Below are 20962 nucleotides of genomic sequence, written 5' to 3' on the forward strand. Positions count from 1 at the left end.
CCTTATCGCTCAAAAATGTGTCTATCTTCACCTTAAATATATTCAATGACCCACCTTCCACAGCTCTCAAGGGCAGAGAATTCTATGGATTTCCAACCCTCAGAGAGAAGAAATTCCTCCTCATCTCAGTTTTAAATGGGTGGCCCCTTATTCTGAGATTATGTCCCCTAGTTTTAGTTTCCCTGATGTGTGGAAATATCCTCTCTCCATCCACCTTGTCGAGCCCCCTCATAATCTTATAAATTTCAATAAGATCACCCCTCATTCATCTGAACACCAATGTGTATAGGCCCAACCTACTCAACCTATCCTCATAAGTCAACCCCCTCATCTCCGGAATCAACCTAGTGACCTTCTCTGAACCGCCTCCAATGCAAGTATATCCTTCCTTAAATACAGAGACCAAAACTGCACGCAGTACTTCAGGTGTGACCTCACCAATACCCTGTACAGTTGTAGCAGGAATTCTCTGCTTTTATACTCTATCCCCTTTGCAATAAAGGCCAACATTCCATTTGCCTTCCTGATTACTTACTGTACCTGCACACTAACTTTTTGTGTTTCATGCAAAAAGACACCCAGGTCCCTCTGTACTGTAGCACTTTGCAATTTTTCTCCATTTAAATTATAATTTGCTTTTCTATTATTTCTGCCAAAGTGAATAACCTCACATTTTCCCACATTATACTCCATCTGCCAGTTTTTGCCACTCACTTAGCCTGTCTATCCCTTTGCAGATTTTTTGTACCCTCCTCACAATTTCCTTTCCCACCCATCTTTGTGTAGTCAGCAAACTTGGCTACATTACACTCAGTCCCTTCAACCAAGTCATTAGTATAGATTGTAAATAGTTGGGAACCCAGCACTAATCCCTGCGGCATCCCACTAGTCACTTTTTGCCAACCGGAAAATGACCCATTTATCCCGACTCTGTTATCTGTTAGTTAGCCAATCTTCTATCCATGCGAATATATTACCCCCAACCCTGTGAGCTTTTATCTTGTGCAGTAAGCTCTCAGGTGGCCCCGTATTGAATGCCTTCTAGATATCCAAATACACCACATTCACTGGTTCCCCCTTATCCACCCTGCTCGTTACATCCTCAAAGAACTCCAGCAAATTTGTCAAACATGATTTCCCTTTCATAAAACCATGCTGACTCTGCTTGATCGAATCATGCTTTTCCAAATGTCTCGCTACTGCTTCCTTGATAATGGACTCCAGCATTTTCCCAACCACATATGTTAGGCTAACTGGTCTATAGTTTCCTGCTTTTTGTCTGCCTCCTTTTTTAAACAGGAGCGTTACATTTGCAGTATTCCAATCTGCTGGGACCGACCCAGAATCCAGGGAACTTTGGTAGATTACAACCAATGCATCCATTATCTCTGCAGCCACTTCTCTTAAGATCCTAGGATGTAAGGCATCATGTCCAGGGGCCTTTAGTCCCATTATCTTACTGAGTACCACCTTCTTTGTGATTGTGGTAAGATCCTTCCCCGCCTATAGCCCCTTGGCTATCCACTGTTGGGATATTTTTAATGTCCTTAACCATAAAGACTGATACAAAATATGTGTTCAGATTTTCTGCCATCTCCATGTTGCCCATCACTGATTCCCCGGTTTCATCCTCGAAGGGACCAACATTTACTTTAGCCACTCTTTTCCTTTTTATATACCTGTAGAAACTCTTGCTATTTGTTTTTATATTTTGTGTTAGTTTACTTCCATAATCTATCTTCCCTTTCTTAATAATTTTTTTAGTCATTCTTCGCTAGCTTTTAAAAGCTTCCCAATCTTCTCTTCTCCCAGTAGTTTTGGCCACTTTGTATGCCCTTGTTTTTAATTGGATACCATCCTTTATTTCTTTAGTTAGCCACGGATGGCTATCTTTTCTTTTACACCCTTTCCTCCTCACTGGAATATATTTTTTTTGCGAGTTGTGAAATATTTCCTTCAATGTACGCCACTGTTCATAGAAACATAGAAAATAGGTGCAGGAGTAGGCCATTCGGCCCTTCGAGCCTGCACCACCATTCAATAAGATCATGGCTGATCATTCACCTCAGTACCCCTTTCCTGCTTTCTCTCCATACCCCTTGATCCCTTTAGCCGTAAGGGCCATATCTAACTCCCCCTTAAATATATCCAATGAACTGGCATCAACAACTCTCTGCGGTAGGGAATTCCACAAGTTAATAACTCTCTGAGTGAAGAAGTTTCTCCTCATCTCAGTCCTAAATGGCTTACCCCTTATCCTTAGAATGTGTTCCCTGGTTCTGGCCTTCCTCAACATTGGGAACATTCTTCCTGCATCGAACCTGTCCAGTCCCATCAGAATTTTATATGTTTCTATGAGATCCCCTTTCATCCTTCTAAACTCCAGTGAATAAAGGCCCAGTTGATCCAGTCTCTCCTCATATGTCAGTCCTGCTATTCCGGGAATCAGTCTGATGAACCTTCGCTGAACTCCCTCAATAGCAAGAATGTCCTTCCTCAGATTAGGAGACCAAAACTGAACACAATATTCCAGGTGTGGCCTCACCAAGGCCCTGTACAACTGCAGTAAGACCTCCCTGCTCCTATACTCAAGTCCCCTAGCTATGAAGGCCAACATACCATTTGCCTTCTTCACCATCTGCTGAACCTGCATGCCAACTTTCAATGACTGATGTACCTAGACACCCAGGTCTCGCTGCACCTCCCCGTTTCCTAATCTGCCGCCATTCAAATAATATTCTGCCTTCGTGTTTTTGCCATCAAAGTGAATAACCTCACATTTATCCACATTATACTGCATCTGCCACGCGTTAGCCCACTCATCTAAACTATCCAAGTCACCCTGCAGCCTTTTAGCGTCCTCCTCACAGCTCATACTGCCACCCAGCTTAGTGTTATCTGCAAACTTGGAGATATTACACTCAATTCCCTCATCCAAATCATTGATGTATATTGTAAATAGCTGGGGTCCCAGCACTGAACCCTGCAGCACCCCAGTAGTCACTGCCTGCCATTCTGAAAAGGACCCGTTTATCCCGACGCTCTGCTTCCTGTCTGCCAACCAGTTCTCTATCCACGTCAGTACATTACCCCCAATACCATGTGCTTTAATTTTGCACACCAATCTCTTGTGTGGGACTTTTTCAAAAGCCTTTTGAAAGTCCAAATACACCACATCCACTGGTTCTCCCTTGTCCACTCTACCAGTTACACCCTGAAAAAATTCTAGATTTTTCAAGCAGGATTTCCCTTTCATAAATCCATGCTGACTTGGGCCGATCCCGTCACTGCTTTCCAAATGTGCTGCTATTTCATCTTTAATAATTGATTCCAACATTTTCCCCACTACTGATGTCAGGCTAACTGGTCTATAATTACCCATTTTCGCTCTCCCTCCTTTTAAAAAAAAAAAATGGTGTTACATTAGCTACCCTCGAGTCCACAGGAAATGATTCAGAGTTGATCGACTGTTGGAAAATGATCACCAATGCATCCACTATTTCTATGGTCACTGCCTTAAGTACTCTCGGATGCAGACTATCAGGCCCCGGGGATTTATCGGATTTCAATCCCATCAATTTCCCAACACAATTTCCCGCCTAATAAGGATTTCCTTCAGTTCCTCCTTCTCACTAGACCCTCGGTCCACTAGTATTTCCGGAAGGTTACTGGTGTCTTCCTTCGTGAAGACAGAACCAAAGTATTTGTTCAACTGGTCTGCCATTTCTTTGTTCCCCATTATAAATTCACCTGAATCTGACTGCAAGGGATCTACGTTTGCCTTCACTAATCTTTTTCTCTTCACATATCTATAAAAGCTTTTGCAGCCAGTTTTTATGTTCCCAGCAAGCTTTATCTCAAACTGTATTTTCCGCCTCCTAATGAAACCCTTTGTCCTCCTCTGCTGAATTATAAAATTCTCCCAGTCCTCAGATTTGCTGCTTTATCTGACCAGTTTATATGCTTCTTCCTTGGTTTAACACTATCGTTAATTTCCCTTGATAACCACGGTTGAGCCACCTTCCCTGTTTTATTTTTACTCCAGACAGCAATGTACAATTGTTGAAGTTGATCCATGTGATCTTTAAATGTTTGCCATTGCCAATCCACCGTCAACCCTTTAAGTATCATTCGCCAGTCTATTCTAACCAATTCACGTCTCATACCATTGAAGTTACCTTTCCTTAAGTTCAGGACCCTAGTCTCTGAATTAATTGTGTCACTTTCCATCCTAATAAAGAATTCTACCATATTATGGTCACTCTTCCCGAAGGGGCCTCTCACAACAAGATTGCTAATTAATCCTTTCTCATTACACATCACCCAGTCTAGGATAGCCAGCCCTCTAATTGGTTCCTCGACATATTGATCTAGAAAACCATCCGTAAAAGACTCCAGGAAATCCTCCTCCATCGCAGTGCTACCAGGTTGGTTATCCCAATCAATATGTAGATTAAAATCGCCCATGATAACTGCTGTACCTTTGTTGCACGCATCCCTAATTTCTTGTTTGATGCTGTCCCCAACCTCACCACTGTTTGGTGGTCTGTACATAACTCCCACTAACGTTTTCTGCCCTTTGGTATTCCGTAGCTCCACCCATACTGATTCCACATCATCCAAGCTAATGTCCTTCCTTACTATTGCGTTAATTTCCTCTTTAACCAGCAACGTCACCCCACTTCCTTTTCCATTCTGTCTATCCTTTCTGAATGTTGAATAGCCCTGGATGTTGAGTTCCCAGCCTTGGTCACCCTGGAGCCATGTCTCCGTGATGGAAATTACATCATATCCGCTAACTGCTATCTGCGCAGTTAATTCATCCACTTTATTCCGAATACTCCTCGCATTGAGGCACAGAGCCTTCAGGCTTGTGTTTTTAACACACTTTGCCCCTTTAGAATTTTGCTGTAATTTGGCCCTACACTTTAACCGTCCTACACTTGAATCTATTTTCCCAGTCCACTTTTGCCCAATCTGCCCTCATACCTTTGTAGTCTCCATCATTTAAGCTTAGAACGCTGGTTTGAGATCCAAATTTCTTGCCCTCCATCTGAATTTGAAATTTAACCATGCTATGATCACTCATTCCAAGAGGGTCCTTTATTCGGAGATTTTTTATTAATCCTATCTCATTACACAGGACAAGGTCTAAGATAGCCAGCACTTCAGAGGAGGAGAGAGAGAGGAAACCAGTTATTGTAGAATTAAACCCAGCCAGAGTCAACACTATCAGGGGAGCGAGAGGAAGGGGAACCAGTGAGTGTAGAACTGAACCCAGCCAGAGTCAGCACCATCAGGGGAGGGAGAGGGAGGGGAACCAGTGAGTGTAGAACTGAACTTGGCCAAATCCAGCTCATTCAGGACAGGATAGGGAGGAGAACCAATGAGTGGAGAACTGAATCCAGCCACAGTCAGCACCTTTAGTGGAGCAGAGGGTGGGAAAAGTGTGATTGAAGAACTGAACCCAGCCAGTGTGCACCATCAAGGAAGCAGAGGCTGGAGAAACAGTGAGCGTAGAACTGAACCCAGCCAGAGTCAGCATAAGAACATAAGAAATAATAGCAGGAGTAGGCCATACGGCCCCTCGAGTCTGTTCCACCATTTAATACGATCATGGTTGAGCCGATCATGGACTCAGGTCCACTTCTCTGCCTGCTCACCCTAACTCCTTATTCCCTTATCGGTCAAGAAATTGTCTATCTCTGTCTTAAATTTATTTAATGAGCCAGCTTCCACAGCTCTCTGAGGCAGCAAATTGCACAGATTTACAACCCTTTGAGTGAAGACATTCCTCCTCATCTCAGTTTTAAATGGGCGGCCCCTTATTCTAAGATTATGCCCTCGAGTTCTAGTCTCCCCTATCAGTGGAAACATCCTCTCTGCATCCACCTTGTCAAGCTCCCTCATAATCTTACATGTTTCGATAAGATCTCCTCTCATTCTTCTGAATTCGAATTAGTAGAGGCCCAACCTTCTGAACCTTTCCTCATAAGTCAATCCACTCATCTCCGGAATCAACCTAGTGAACCTTCTCTGAACTGCCTCCAAAGCAAGTATATCCTTTCTTAGATATGGAAACCAAAACTGTATGCAGTATTCTAGGTGTGGCCTCACCAATACCCCGTATAACTGTAGCAAGACATCCCTGCTTTTATACAACATCCCCTTTGCAATAAAGGCCAAGATTCCATTGGCCTTCCTGTTTAGTTACTGTACCTGCATACTAACCTTTTGTGTTTCATGCAACAGGACTCCCCAGGTCCCGCTGTACTGCAAATTTTTCTCCATTTAAATAATAATATGCTCTTCGAATTTTTTTCTGCCAAACTGCATAACCTCACACTTTCCAACATTATACTCCATCTGCCAAATTTAGCCTGTCTATGTCGTTTTGCAGGTTTTTTGTGTCCTCGGACATTGCATTTCCTCCCATCTTGGCTACAATGCACTCGGTCCCTTCATCCAATTTATTAATCTAGATTGTAAATAGTTGGGGTCCCAACACTGATTCCTGCAGCACCCCACTAGTTACTGATTGTCAACCCGAGAATTTATCCCGACTCTCTTTTCTGTTAGTTAACTAATCCTCTATCCATGCGAATATATTACCCCCAACCCCGTGAACTTTTATCTTGTGCGGTAACCTTTTATGTGGCACCTTGTCAAATATCTTCTGGAAGTCCAAATACACCACATCCACTGGTTCCCCTTCATCCACCCTGTTCCTCAAAGCCAGAGTCAGCACTTTTGGGGGAAGAGAGGGAGGGAAACTAGTGAGTGTGGAACTGGGCCCAGCCAGAGTCAGCACCTTCAGGGATGGAGAGGGAAGGGAACCAGTGAGTGTAGAACTGAACCCAGCCAGAATTGGTGCTGAAAACTGGGAGTGGAGGAGAAACAGTCTAGAAATGTGCGATGGTTTGGATTTCAGCACAGCAGGAGGGACAATGTGTGGGACAGGGATTTACAGCTTTGGAAGAACAAGAGAGGAAAGTATGTTCTATGGAAACTGGATGTGTCCATTCTGAATTTCTGTCTTGTACTGACAGCGATGAGTTTTATTATCTCCTTTTACAGAATATTAGAAGGGGAGATTTTCAGACAGGAAACGCAAACCAAACATCGAGTCAAGATCTGACGGAGTCAGTCGATTCATCAGGACCTGAATATCATTGGTCTTTGAAAGTGGAAAGAGAAATGTTTGTCTGTTCTGTTTGTGGGAAAAGATTTCAAACATCAGTGTGACTGGAAAAGCACCGAGACACACACCCCCGAGTGAGTGTTCCAGTGCACTGCCTGTGGAAAGAGCTTTAACCAATTACACAGCCTGAAAAAACATCGCACCATTCACAGCGCGGAGAAACTGTAAACGTATTGTGTGTGTGGGCGAGGCTTCAACCCATCGTCCAACCATGGAGAGTCACAAGGATACCCGCACCATGGGGAAACCGTGGAAATGTGGTGACTGTGGAAAGGTATTCAGATCACCGTCGACGCTGAAAGTTCATCGACACAGTCACACTGGGGAGAGGCCATTCACCTGCTCCGAGTGTGGGAAGGAATTCACTCAGTCATCTGACCTGATGACACACCAGCGAGTTCACACTGGGGAGAGGCCGTTCACCTGCCCTGAGTGTGGGAAAGGATTCAATGTGTCATACGACCTTGTAAATCACCAGCGAGTTCACACTGGGGAGAGGCCATTCACATGCTCCGAGTGTGGGAAGGGATTCACTCGGTCATCCACCCTGCTGAAACACCAGCGAGTTCACACTAGGGAGAGGCCATTCACCTGCTCCGTGTGTGGGAAGGGATTCACTCGTTCATCCGACCTGCTGACACACCAGCGAGTTCACAAGTGACTGCAGGGGTTGGAATCTGCTGTTATTACTGCTGTTAATCACATCCCGACTGAACCATGTTCATTCTGACAGTTGGGGTTTGTTTCTGCTGATGTTAATAACCCTATAACTGGGCTGGACTTTAATATTCTGGATATATTGCTGATTGTGTTCTCGGGGCTGCAGTGTCCATTTAAGAAACGCTGTGTGTTATCTTTCCCCTTAATTCAGCAACTCTCAACAGAAAGTTAGTTTGCAATAAAATTATGAACTTTTACTTTAATCCTAAATTGATCTTTTGTACAAAATCTGCAATAGTGTGTGAAAGTTTCTACTGAATAAAATGTCCAATTAGAAAGAGCTGGCTGACAATTCTTACTGACTTGCACATGACACACAGTGGCCCCTCCATTATCCACCAGAAAGAAGGGGAATGGGAATTAGTGGGGAATCCGTGTCCCCAAATGTTGCCCCTCCCATCTGGTGCAGCAATCCCCTCAGCATGGGAATAGAGACAAGTCCACACCAAAACTGTGCGCAGTACTCCAGGTGTGATCTTACCAACGCCCTGTACAGTTGCAGCAGGACTTCCCTACTTTTATACTCCACCCCCCTTGCAATAAAGGCCAGTATTACATTTGCCTTCCTGATTACTTGCTGTACTTGCATGCTAACTTTTTGAGTTTCATGTACAAAGAACCCCCAGATCCTTCTGTACATAGAAACATAGAAAATAGGTGCAGGAGTAGGCCATTTGGCCCTTCGAGCCTGCACCACCATAAGATCATGGCTGATCATTCACCTCAATACCCCTCTCCTGCTTTCTCTCCATACCCCTTGATGCCTTTAGCTATAAGGGCCATCTCTAACTCCCCCTTGAATATATCCAATGTACTGGCATCAACAACTCTCTGCGGTCGGGAATTCCACAGGTTAACAACTCTGAATGAAGAAGTTTCTCCTCATCTCAGTCCTAAATGGCTTACTCCTTATCCTTAGACTGTGTCCCCTGGTTCTGGACTTCCCCAACATCGGGAACATTCTTCCTGCATCTAACCTGTCCAGTCCCGTCAGAATCTTAGACGTTTCTATGAGATCCCCTTTCATCCTTCTAAACTTCAGTGTATAAAGGCCCAGTTGATCCAGTCTCTCCTCATGTGTCAATCCTGCCATCCCGAGAATCAATCTGGTGAACCTTCGCTGCACTCCCTCAATAGCAAGAACGTCCTTCCTCAGGTTAGGAGACCAAAACTGAACACAATATTCTCGGTGAGACCACATCAAGGCCCTGTACAACTGCAGTAAGAGCTCCCTGCTCCTATACTCAAAAGCCCTAGCTATGAAGGCCAACATACTATTTTCCTTCTTCACCGCCTGCTGTACCTGCATGCCAACTTTCAATGAGTGATGTACCATGACACCCAGGTCTCGTTGCACCTCCCTTTTTCCTAATCTGCCGCCATTCAGATAATATTCTGCCTTCGTGTTTTTGCCCCCAAAGTGGATAACCTCACATTTATCCACATTATACTGCATCTGCCATGCATTTGCCCACTCACCTAATTTGTCCAAGTCACCCTGCAGCCTCTTAGCAGCGTCCTCCTCACAACTCAAACCACCATCCAGTTTAATGTCATCTGAAAACTTAGAGATATTATACTCAATTGAGATAATCACTAACACTAGTGGGGTAGTGCTGGACAGGCTAATGGGACTCAAGGTAGACAAGTCCCCTGTTCCTGATGAAGTGCATCCCAGAGTATTAAAAGAGATGGCGGAAGTTATAGCAGATGCATTCGTTATAATCTACAAAAATTCTCTGGACTCTGGGGAGGTACCAGCGAATTGGAAAGCAGCTAATGTAACGCCTCTGTTTAAAAAGGGGGGCAGACAAAAGGCAGGTAACTATTGGCCGGTTAGTTTAACATATGGAGTGGGGAAAATGCTTGAAGCTATCATTAAGGAAGAAATAGCGGGACATCTAGATAGGAATAGTGCAATCAAGCAGACGCAACATGGATTCATGAAGGGGAAATCATGTTTAACTAATTTACTGGAATTCTTTGAGGATATCACGAGCATGGTGGATAGAGGCGTACCGGTGGATGTGGTGTATTGAGATTTCCAAAAGGCATTCGATAAGGTGCCACACAAAAGGTTACTGCAGAAGATAAAGGTACGCAGAGTCAGAGGAAATGTATTAGCATGGATAGAGAATTGGCTGGCGAACAGAAAGCAGAGTCGGGATAAATGGATCCTTTTCTGGTTGGAAATCAGTGGTTAGTGGTGTGCCACAGGGATCGGTACTGGGACCACAACTGTTTACAATATACATAGATGACCTGGAAGAGGGGACAGAGTGTAGTGTAACAAAATTTGCAGATGACACTAAGATTAGTGGGAAAGCGGGTTGTGTCGAGGACACAGAAAGGCTGCAAAAAGATTTAGATAGGTTAAGCGAATGGGCTAAGGTTTGCAGATGGAATACAATGTCGGAAAATGTGAGGTCATCCATCTTGGAAAAAAAAAACAGTAAAAGGGAATATTATTTGAATGGGGAGAAATTACAACAGGCTGCGATGCAGAGGGACCTGGGGGTCCTTGTGCATGAATCCCAAAAAGTTAATTTGCAGGTGCAGCAGGTAATCAGGAAGGCAAATGGAATGTTGGCCTTCATTGCTAGAGGGATGGAGTACAAAAGCAGGGAGGTCCTGCTGCAACTGTACAGGGTATTGGTGAGGCCGCACCTGGAGTACTGCGTGCAGTTTTGGTCATCTTACTTAAGGAAGGATATACTAATTTTGGAGGGGGTACAGAGATGATTCACTAGGCTGATTCTGGAGATGACGGGGTTACCTTATGATGATAGATTGAGTAGACTGGGTCTTTACTCGTTGGAGTTCAGAAGGATGAGGGGTGATCTTATGGAAACATTTAAAATAATGAAAGGGATAGACAAGATAGAGGCAGAGAGGTTGTTTCTGCTGGTCGGGGAGACTAGAACTAGGGGGCACAGCCTCAAAATACGGGGGAGCCAATTTAAAACTGAGTTGAGAAGGAATTTCTTCTCCCAGAGGGTTGTGAATCTGTGGAATTCTCTGCCCAAGGAAGCAGTTGAGGCTAGCTCATTGAATATATTCAAGTCACAGATAGATAGATTTTTTAACCAATAAGGGAATTAAGGGTTATGGGTAAGTGGAGCTGAGTCCACGGCCAGATCAGCCATGATCTTGTTGAGTGGCGGAGCAGGCTCGAGGGGCTAGGTGGCCTACTCCTGTTCCTAATTCTTATGTTCTTATGTTCTTATTCCTTCATCCAAATCATTAATGTATATTGTAAATAGCTGGGATCCCAGCAATGAGCCCTGTGGCACACCACTAGTCACTGCCTGGCATTCTGAAAAGGACCCGTTTATCCCGACTCTCGGCTTTCTGTCTGCCAACCAGTTCTCTATCCACGTCAGTGCATAACCACCAATACCATGCTTTAATTTTGCACACCAATCTCTTGTGTGGGACCTTGTCAAAAGCCTTTTGAAAGTCCAAATACACCACATCCACTGGTTCTCCCTTGTCCACTCTACTAGTTACATCCTTAATAAATTCCAAAAGATTTGTCAAGCATGATTTCATTTTCATAAATCCATGTTGATTTGGACCGATCCTATCACTGCTTTCCAAATGCACTGTTATTTCATCTTTAACAATTGATTCCAACATTTCCCCCACTACTGAAGTCAGCATAATTGGTCTATAATTACCCGTTTTCTCTCTCCCTCCTTTTTTAAAAAGTGGTGTTACATTAGCTACCCTCCAGCACATAGGAAATGATCCAGAGTCGATAGACTGTTGGAAAATGATCCCCAATGCATCCACTATTTCTAGGGCCACTTCCTTAATTACTCTGGGATGCAGACTATCAGGCCCCGGGGATTTATCGGCCCTCAATCCCATCAACTTCTCGAACGCAATTTCCCGCCTAATAAGGATATCCTTCAGTTCTTCCTTTTCACGAGACCCTCGTTCCCCTTGTACTTCCTGAAGGTTATTTGTGTCTTCCTTCGTGAAGCCAGAATCAAAGTATTTGTTCAACTGGTCTGCCATTTCTTTGTTCCCCATTATAAATTCACCTGAATCTGACTGCAAGGGACCTACGTTTGTCTTCACTAATCTTTTCCTTTTCACATATCTGTAGAAGCTTTTGCAGTCAGTGTTTATGTTCCCGGCCAGCTTCCTCTCATTTTCCCTCTCCTAATTAAACCCTTTATCCTCCTCTGCTGAATTCTAAATATCTCCCAGCCCTCAGAATTGCTGCTTTTTCTGGCCAATTTATATGCCTCTTCCTTGGATTTAACACTATCCTTAATTTCCCTTGTTAGCCACAGTTGAGCCACCTTCCCCGTTTTATTTTTACTCCAGACAGGGATGTACAATTGTTGAAGTTCAGCCATGTGATCTTTAAATGTTTGCCATTGCCTATCCACCGTCAACCCTTTAAGTATCATTTGCCAGTCTAAATTCCTTAAGTTCAGGACCCTAGTCTCTAAATTAATTGTATCACTCTCCATCTTAATGAAGAATTCTACTATATTATGGTCCCTCTTCCCCAAGGGGCCTCGCACAACAAGATTGCTAATTAGTCCTTTCTCATTACACATTATCCAGTCGAGGATGGCCAGCCCTCTACTTGGTTCCTCGACATATTGGTCGAGAAAACCATCCCTAATACATTCCAGGAAATCCTCCTCCACCATATTGCTACTCGTTTGGTTAGCCCAATCTATATGTAGATTAAAGTCACCTATGATAACTGCTGTATGTTTATTGCATGCATCCATAATCTCTTGTTTGATGCTGTCCCCTCTGACCTCACTGCTACTGTTTGGTGGTCTGTACACAACTCCCACTAATGTTTTCTGCCCTTTGGTATTCCGCAGCTCCACCCATACGGATTCCACATCATCCAAGCTAATGTCCTTCCTTACTATTGCGTTAATTTCCTCTTTAACCAGCAATGCTACCCCACCTTCTTTTCCTTTCTGTCTATCCTTCTTGAATGTTGAAGACCCCTGGATGTTGAGTTCCCAGCCTTGGTCACCCTAGAGCCATGTCTCTATGATGCCAATGATATCATATTCATTAATTGCTGACTGTGCAGTTAATTCGTCCACCTTATTCCGAATACTCCTCGCATTGAGGCACAGAGCCTTCAGGCTTGTCTTTTTAAGACACTTTGCCTCTTTAGAATTTTGTTGTAATATGGCCCTTTTTGATTTTTGCCTTGGGTTTCTCTGCCCTCCACTTTTACTATTCTTTTTTCTATCTTTCGCTTCTGCCCCCATTCTACTTCCCTCTGTCTCCCTGCAGAGGTTCTCATCCCCCTGCCATATTAGTTTAACACCTCCCAATAGCACTTGCAAACACTCCCCCTAGGACGTTGGTTCCAATCCTGCCCTGGTGCAGACCGTCCTGTTTGTACTGGTCCCACCTCCCCCAGAACCAGTTCCAATGTCCCAGGAATTTGAATCCCTCCCTTCTGCACCACTCTTCAAGCCACGTATTCATCTGAGCTATCCTGCGATTCCTGCTCTGACTAGCACGTGGCACTGGCAGCCATCCTGAGATTACTACCTTTGAGGTCCTACTTTTTAAATTTAACTCCCAGCTCCATAAATTCAGCTTGTAGGACCTCATCCCATTTTTTTGCTATATCGTTGGTACCTATATGCACGACAACTGGCTGTTCACCCCCCATCCCCCTCCAAAATGTCCTGCAGCCGCTCTGAGACATCTTTGACCTTTGCCCCAGGGAGGCAACATACCATCCTGGAGTCTTGAGTGCGGCCGCAGAAACGTCTATCTATTCCCCTTACAATTGAATCCCCTACCACTATAGCTCTCCCACTCTCGAGAGTAACAAGTGTTTCATTCTTTTCAAATGAGGGAACTATTCGGGCAGAGAATTACAGGTTTATTAACTTCATGCCACGTACAGGTAGTTTTATTTTTACCATCACTTACACCAACCATCACACACTCCAGATGTATATCAGGAGATTGTGTGTGATGGTGAGGCGATCAGTGCAGAGACCAGTGTGTGCTGCTCATTATCCTCAGTGTGATTGAATCCCCTTTCCCACTGAATACTGTGGACAGACATGGTCACCTTGGTAACGGAATGGTCAGTGTGACATCACTTTCTAAACAAGACAATGGGTTATCAATAAATGGTAATGGTATTAAACTATCTGCAATTACATTCTGAATAAAAGGATATAAAATGGTGAAAAATAACTGGTGAAGATAATCATTTATTTTTGCAGAATGCACTTGCACACATTAAGAATGATGTACTTTGTACACCCACACACCCCACATATATAGAGTGAGGTGTGTGCTTTTTTCCCCAGTTGTTCCTCTTAACCAGATGAGAGTTAGTGAACCCGGCGGACATTAGGACCCTGCGGCTGCCCATCCGGCGGTGCTGTGAGGTCCCGGTTCCAGGCTCTGTCTGACACAATCAGTGGGCCAGGCAAAGCTCAATGGAAAACACTGCAGGAAAAACAATCCTTAACATTAAAATCTGTGAACAGTTAGCACAGGACACAGTGTGAATTAGTGACCTTTAACACACAGAGTGCCACTAAGTAGTGCAAAGTGAATTGTTCCCCTTCAGTCCTGTCCCCCAATCCCAGTCCATCTCTGGGAGATTGTTACACGATTCACCCCATCCTCTCAACACAAATATTACCCACACAATACCAGATCAACAGGACATTGCCCACAGCTGCTGATAGCATTAACAAGAATAAACCTGCTTCTAAGTAAAAAAACAAAATGATTGCATCCTCTCACACATGCAAATACATATCTTTACGATTATCAATATTTATCTACTCCTCCATCTATCATCTGTCTTTCTATCTGACAGATGCAAGGTCTGGTTCAGTATTAGCTGAGACAGGTTCTATTGTAATATAAAGTGAGAAAGGGAATCGTGTCAAGTAAATGAGTTAGGGCCTCGTGTAATATAAACACAGACAGGGTCTAGTGCAGTAATAATTGATACAGGGCCCAGAGTGATGTAAACAGAGACAGGGTCTAGTGAAATACAGAGACAGAGTGTAGTGCAATATTAACAGAGACAGGGTCTAATGTAATATAAACAGAGACAGGGTCCAGTGTAATATAAACAGAGACAGGGTCTAGTGTAATATAACAGAGACAGGGTCTAGTGTAATATAAACAGAGACAGGGTCTAGTGTAAGATGAACAGAGACAGGGCCGAGTGTAATATAAACAGAGACAGAGTCGAGTGAAATACAAAGACAGAGTGTGGTGCAATATTAACAGAGACAGGGTCTAGTGTAATATAAACAGAGACAGGGTCTAGTGTAATATAAACAGAGACAGGGTCTAGTGTAATATTAACAGAGACATGGTCTAGTGTAATATAAACAGAGACAGGGTCTAGTGTAATATAAACAGAGACAGGGTCTAATGTAATATAAACAGAGACAGGGTCTAGTGTAATATAAACAGAGGCAGGGTCTAGTGTAATATAAACAGAGGCAGGGTCTAGTGTAATATAACAGAGACAGGGTCTAGTGTAATATAAACAGAGACAGGGTCTAGTGTAAGATGAACAGAGACAGGGCCGAGTGTAATATAAACAGACAGGGCCGAGTGTAATATAAATACAGACAGGGTCTAGTGTAAGATGAACAGAGACAGGGCCGAGTGTAATATAAACAGAGACAGGGTCTAGTGTAATATAAACACAGACAGGGCCCAGTGTAATATAAACAGAGACGGGGCCTAGTGTAATATAAACACAGACAGGGTCTAGTGTAATATAAACACAGACAGGGTCTAGTGTAATATAAACACAGACAGGGTCTAATGTAATATAAACAGAGACAGGGTCTAGTGTAATATAAACAGAGGCAGGGTCTAGTGTCATATAAACAGAGGCAGGGTCTAGTGTAATATAACAGAGACAGGGTCTAGTGTAATATAAACAGAGACAGGGTCTAGTGTAAGATGAACAGAGACAGGGCCGAGTGTAATATAAACAGACAGGGCCGAGTGTAATATAAATACAGACAGGGTCTAGTGTAAGATGAACAGAGACAGGGCCGAGTGTAATATAAACAGAGACAGGGTCTAGTGTAATATAAACACAGACAGGGCCCAGTGTAATATAAACAGAGACGGGGCCTAGTGTAATATAAACACAGACAGGGTCTAGTGTAATATAAACACAGACAGGGCCCAGTGTAATATAAACAGAGACGGGGCCTAGTGTAATATAAACACAGACAGGGTCTAGTGTAATATGAACAGAGACAGGGTCTAGTGTAATATGAACAGAGACGTGATGTAGTTACTGAATCACAGAGTCGAAGAATGATACATTTCAGATCGTGTACATCCAGCCCACTGGTGCCTGTGCCGGAACTCATGTGAAAGATCTAACCAATTATCCCACTCCACCTGCTCCTTCCCAATATCCCAATTAGTCCTAATCCCCCGGCTCCTTATTAATATCACAATTAGTCCCACTCCCCCTGCTCTTTCCCAATATCCCTGCATTTTTTCCAATTCAAGTATTTACTCAATTCCCTTTAGAAACTTATTACTGAATCTGCTCCTGGCACCCTTTCAGGCCGTGTATTCCAGATCATAACAGCTCACTGTGTACTTTCTTTCCTCATTTTGCCTCTGATTCTTTCGCTAGTTAAAACTGTGTCCTCTGGTTACACACCCTTCAGTCTCTGGAAACTAGTTAAGAACAGAAGAGCATAAGAATTGGAAGCAGGGGTAGGCCATACAGCACTTGGAGCCTGCTCTGTCACTCGATAAGATCATGGCTACTTTCAGGTCTATTCCCCATAGTCCCGTGATTCCCCTAGAGTCCATAAATCTATCTATCTTAGCCTTGGATATACTCAATGACTCGGCATCCACAGTCCTTTTAGGTAGAGAATTCCCAAGATTCACAACCCTCTGAGTGAAGACATTCCTCCTCAACTTGGTCTGAAAAGGCATATCCCTTATCCTGACACTATGCCCCCTATTTCTGGATTCTCCAGCCAGGGGAAGCAACCTCTCAGCATCTACCCTGTCAATCCCCCTCAGAATCTTATATTTTTCAATGAGATCCTCTCTCATTCTTCTAAACTCCAGAGAGTATAATCTACTCAATCTCTCCTCATAGAACAACCCTCTCATCCCAGGGATCAATCTGGTGAACCTTCGTTGGACCGCCTCTGTGGTCTCACCAAAGCCCTGTACAATTGTAGTAAGACTTTCTCACTCTTGTACTCCAAACCCCTTGCAATAAAGGCCAAAATGCCATTCACCTTCCTAATTGCTTGCTGTACCTGCATGCCAACTGTGTGTTTCCTGTACGAGGACACCCAAACCTCTCTGAACACCCAACATTTAACATTTTCTCACAACTTAAAACATTCAGTTTTTCTGTCCTTCCTACTAAAGTGAATAACCTCACAGTTCCCCACATTATGCTCCATCTGCCACCTTATTGTCCACTCTCTTAACCTGACCATATCCCTTTGCAGATGCTTTGTGTTCTCCTCACAGCTTACTGTCCCACCCATCCCAGATACTGCTCCCGATACCCAGCACCTCTCGATAGTGCTCCAGATACCTGTCATCTCTTGAACCACTGCATCAAGATTGGGAACAAATGACTGGACTGAGGCCTGTCTTGGATTAAAAACATAAGAAGCACTGTGTCTGTAGTGTGCACCATCTACAGCAGCAAGTCAACAAGGCTTCTGCGACTGCACCTTCTAAACCCACAATCTCCACCATGTAGAAGGACAAGGACAGCAGGTCCATGGAAAGACCAGCACCTCCAAGTTCCCCTCCAAGTCACACACCATCATGACCTCAGCACATAGACTGCAGCATGGTTCAAGAAGACAGCGGCTCACCACCACCTTCTAAAGGGGCAATTAAGGATGGGCAATAAATGCCGACCTGGCTGCCCACATCCCGAGAATGAATGAAGAAATAAAGAATGAACTCACAGTGAGAAAGGAGCTGCAGAACTGCCGACACCATCAGCTTTAAGAAGACGTTTCCCTTTGGAGATCGGATTTCCCATTGAGTTTGATTAAACTGATGTTAAAGTAACAATGCTGCTTTGCCCAGTGACAATAACAGATTATCAGAATATTTCCCATAATTTGAAATCGAATGTCAGACTTGGACATTTTGTCGATTCAGCTTTTAAAAAGTTGTGGGAACTCTGTTCTAAGCTGGATTCCACCCAGTTCGTAACAAGTCCTCAATCAGCTTGTCTTGTCATTGAGGTATCAAGGACTAGGCACACGGTGTTTAAAAGAAAGCTGATTGATTTATTTCACATTTATACAGATTATCAAACTATAGCCCAGTTATAGGCAGAAACAAATCCCAACTTCCAGAATTAACATAGTTCTGTCTTGGGTGTAATTAACAGCAGAATCCAACCCCTGCAGTCAGTTGCGAACTTGTTGGTGTTTCAGGAGGTTGGATGATACAGTGAATCCCTTCGCACACACGGAGCAAGGGAACGGTCTCTCCTTCGTGTGAACTCGCTTGTTGTGTACCAGTAGGTGGGATGACTGAGTGAATCTCTTCCCACATTTGGTGCAAGTGAACGGCCTCTCCCCAGTGTGAACTCGCTGGTGTGTCTGGAGGTTGGATAACTGAGTGAATCTCTTCCCACAGACAGAGCAGCTGAACGGCCTCTCCCTAGTGTGAACTCGCTGGTGTTTCAGAAGGGTGGATGACAAAGCGAATCCCTTCCCACATTCAGAGCAAGGGAACGACCTCTCCTCAGTGTGAACTCGTTTGTGTGTCAGCAGGTTGGATAACCGAGTGAATCTCTTCTCACACACAGAGCAAGTGAACGGCCTCTCCTCAGTGTGAACTCGCTTGTTGTGTGCCAACAGGCCAGATGACTGAGTGAATCCCTTCCCACAGACGGAGCAGGTGAACGGCCTCTCCCCAGTATGAACTCGCTGGTGATTCAGCAGGGTAGCTACCGGAGTGAATCCCTTCCCACAAACGGAGCAGGTGAACGGCCTCTCCCCAATGTGAACTCGTTTTTGTGTCAGCAGGTTGGATAACTGAGCAAATCCTTTCTCACACACAGAGCAGCTGAATGGCCTCGCCGCAGTGTGAAATCGTCGATGAGTTTCCAGCTGGGACGGGTAATTGAATCTCTTCCCACAGTCCTCACATTTCCACGGTTTCTCCATGGTGTGGGTGTCCATGTGTTTGTCCAGGTTGGATGATCAGTTGAAGCCTCATCCACACACAGAACACATGTACGGTATCTCTCCGCTGCGCAATGTTTTTCAGGCTGTGTAACTGGTTAAAGCTCTTTCCACAGTCAGTGCACTGGAACACTCTCACTCGGGTGTGTGTGTCTCGGTGCTTTTCCAGTCACACTGATGTTTGAAATAGTTTCCCACAGACAGAACAGACAAATGTTTCTCCTTGCACTTTCCAGGTCCGATGATATTCAGATCCTGATGACTCGGGTGACTCTGTCAGATCTTGATGTGATGTTTGGTTTGAGTTTCCCGTCTGTAAATCCTCCCCTTCTAATACCCTGCAAAGGGAGTTTACAAAAGTTATTACTGTAAGTACAGGATAGAAATTCACAACAGACAATTCTAGTTTGTTCACACGCCCGGGATCATTTAACCCACTCTGTTAATTGCTTTTAGCTACTGAACTTAACGTGTGCCCCACAGCATCTCTCTCACCTTCAATGTGCGAATAGAGCATCACGCCTGCAAATCTGGTTTTCAATTTACTCAGCAAATGTATTGAACAGAAGATGAACAAGTAAACAGATCATGGCCTAATGTTACAGCTCTAAATTCATAGGAGAAAGTCTGTTATCTAACTCCTCGAGTGGAGAAAATAAAGATCCAAAATGCAATCCTTTGTTGAAACATTTCAAATCTTGCCCGGTTCCTTCCTTATTACAGAATTATTCCTCCCTGTGGGAGTCGATATTGGTCAAAAACTACCAATTGTAAATTTGTAACCTTCAGTTTCAAGCTGACCAGATCCTTCTCTCAGAGAATCTCCAAAGAGATTATTTGATTTAAACACAGCTCTCCTCTCCTTTAAATCCAGGATTAGAGTTACCGGGAATTTGAATACTTGACCACATAAATTTAAAAGGGCATGTCAGTGAATTATTCATCTCTCCAGCCTTTAACCGATGAAACTTGTAACACCGAGCCTGAAATTCCACTTACGTGCACTGGATTCCAAACCTGGGACTGTACATGAGGATTCTAACCCTGGGACTGTACCTGGGGATTCTAACCCTGGGACTGTACATGGGGATTCCAACCCTGGGACTGTACATGGGGATTCCAACCCTGGGACTGTACATGGGGATTCTATCCCTGGGACTATACATGGGGATTCTAACCCTGGGACTGTACCTGGGGATTCTAACCCTGGGACTGTACTTGGGGATTCCAACCCTTGGACAGTACATGTGGATTCTATCCCTGGGACTGTACATGGGGATTCCAACCCTGGGAATATACGTGCAGATTTTAACCTTAGGATTATTGAACGGGGCCCAGCTCTGCGGCTGGCTCTTCTGTTAGAATTGTGTGGGATGTAAACCGTAAGCTGGGCACTTACCAAAGCCTTCAGGAGAGATGGTGAGAAATACGATGTGTGGAGAGTGGGGATAAAACAAATGAGGCGTTGGTTTCCCTCCCGGGCACTGGGACCCAGTTGGAAACACACACTGCAGCCCCGCCCACTCTGTACCAAGATGGCTGCGCATGCGCTATGACGCCATGAAGCGAGCGGGCCACACTTTGAACCTACCCACCTTCCTGCACAAAGATGGCGGTTAATCTGGGCCTGTTACCGGGAGAAAATGCCCGTCGCTGCAAAAGCGGGAGTTTCGGATTATTACTTGGGGCTTGCGGCCTGCACCAGATGTTTATGAAGCCTCCCCGCCCACTTGCCGATCGATGACTCCCCTGCGCCCCGCTAATTCTCACCCGGTGCAGAGTCCGGCTCCAGCCTGAGCTCGGCTCAGTGTTCGTGCGTCTCCAGTAC

General features: G+C 44.3%; 1 protein-coding gene and 1 pseudogene across 6 annotated transcripts in view; one reads left to right on the top strand and one right to left on the bottom strand.

Moving 5' to 3' along the window:
* Positions 1 to 20962, bottom strand: part of LOC139254094 (zinc finger protein 432-like) — a 157446-nt gene that overhangs the window by 105268 nt on the left and 31216 nt on the right. The window contains exon 1 of one of the 6 annotated variants that reach the window (XM_070873640.1): positions 17899 to 18319. The exons of the other annotated variants lie outside the window; for them this stretch is intronic. The gene's annotated coding sequence lies outside the window, so the exon portion shown is untranslated. Of the gene's footprint in view, positions 1 to 17898; positions 18320 to 20962 lie in introns of those variants that run through there. 6 annotated transcript variants of the gene reach the window in all.
* LOC139254097 (zinc finger protein 229-like) overlaps positions 1 to 20962 on the top strand; it is a 72900-nt pseudogene that overhangs the window by 43536 nt on the left and 8402 nt on the right.

This window comes from Pristiophorus japonicus, unplaced genomic scaffold (genome assembly GCF_044704955.1).
Source record: "Pristiophorus japonicus isolate sPriJap1 unplaced genomic scaffold, sPriJap1.hap1 HAP1_SCAFFOLD_534, whole genome shotgun sequence".
NCBI lineage: Eukaryota > Metazoa > Chordata > Chondrichthyes > Pristiophoridae > Pristiophorus > Pristiophorus japonicus.